Source organism: Arachis ipaensis, chromosome B03, assembly GCF_000816755.2.
Source record: "Arachis ipaensis cultivar K30076 chromosome B03, Araip1.1, whole genome shotgun sequence".
Classification (NCBI taxonomy): domain Eukaryota; kingdom Viridiplantae; phylum Streptophyta; class Magnoliopsida; order Fabales; family Fabaceae; genus Arachis; species Arachis ipaensis.
Window position 1 is genome coordinate 3,940,642 of NC_029787.2, and position 1,486 is coordinate 3,942,127.

The window sequence follows — 1,486 nt, forward strand, 5'->3', positions numbered from 1 at the left end:
CGATAAATTTTAAAAAAAATTGGTACGAAATTATTTTAAATTTTACATATATAGTATTATTCTATCAAGTTTTCATTTTACCAGAAGAAATTGTTTCTTATTGGATAAATAAATATCATTTTTTTTTAAATATCATCGGAGTAGCAATAATAGGAGATTATTATTGTATTTCAACAATTGAACTTGATTTTAATTTTATTAACTTATTGTAGCATAATAATTTTCCGAAATTATAATTAAAACCATTGAATTCTAGTAACTTAAAACAAAAGGTTCTTACTATTACTACTGTACTGTTATGCAAGAAGATGGATGTGAGTTAATTAGAGCTTAACAAATTAAATTCTTTTGCATTTTCATATATACTTTTAAATGTCTGCCTAATTTATATATACTATAATTATGTTCATACGAAAATCATTTTCATGATACTTTCTTGTAAAACATTATTGCTTTAGCGACGCTATTGAACATTGGAAACGTGTTTATTTCTAAATTTAATTTGATAGGTCTGTGTAGATTAATTAAGGTTAGATAACATTGATTAAACAAAGTCAGATATTAATTGAAAATGATAAAGACATATAACCAATGATTTGAAGTCATCTAAAGACAAAACCAAACTGTGGCAAGTTGATTTGATATTAGAGTGATTTGACTTTTTTTTAAAAAAAAAAAAAAGAAAAAGAAAAAGATGGCGTCCATAAATGTTTATGGAAATTAAGCATTCAAGGATTTTCTTTTTTGATAATCTAAATTCATTTGCATAACTACACTATATAAAGGATTAAAAATTTTCCATAGAGATTATCTTAAAGAGTAATATTTTCTTTTTTGATAATCTACATTCATTTGCATAACTACACTATGTAAAGGATTAAAATTTTTTCATTGAGATTATCTTAAAACATAATATTATATAATAAATAAATATTATTATTTTTTATCAGTATTTAATCAACAATAATTTATATCATATTTATAAAAATTTTACACACAAAAAATATATACTTTACATTTATATTTATTAAAATTTTGTATACATAAATTAATACAATTTGTATTTATATTTTTTTAGAATTTATACACATAAATTAATAAAATTTATTTGTTAAAAATTATTTAATCTTTATAGTCAAATAATAACAAAAAATACTAAAAATAATTGATATTCAAAAATTTCTCTATCTTAAATAAATCCACTTATCTTCTTAAAAGTCTCAAGAAAAGAAAAGAAAAAAAATTAATAAAGTGATTACAAAAATTTCCCATAGAAATTATCAATTATTCTTCGCATGCATATAGTACAATACATATACTTATAGGAGTGACATCATATAAGCCATGCGCAACTCATAGTGTTATATTTCAAATTAAATCATTTTCATAAAAGGGGTATACTTGATTGAGATAAAAATTGGGTTTATATTTTTTATAGGTAAATTTTATATTTAATTATATTTATAAAATTATTTTTAAAATTTTA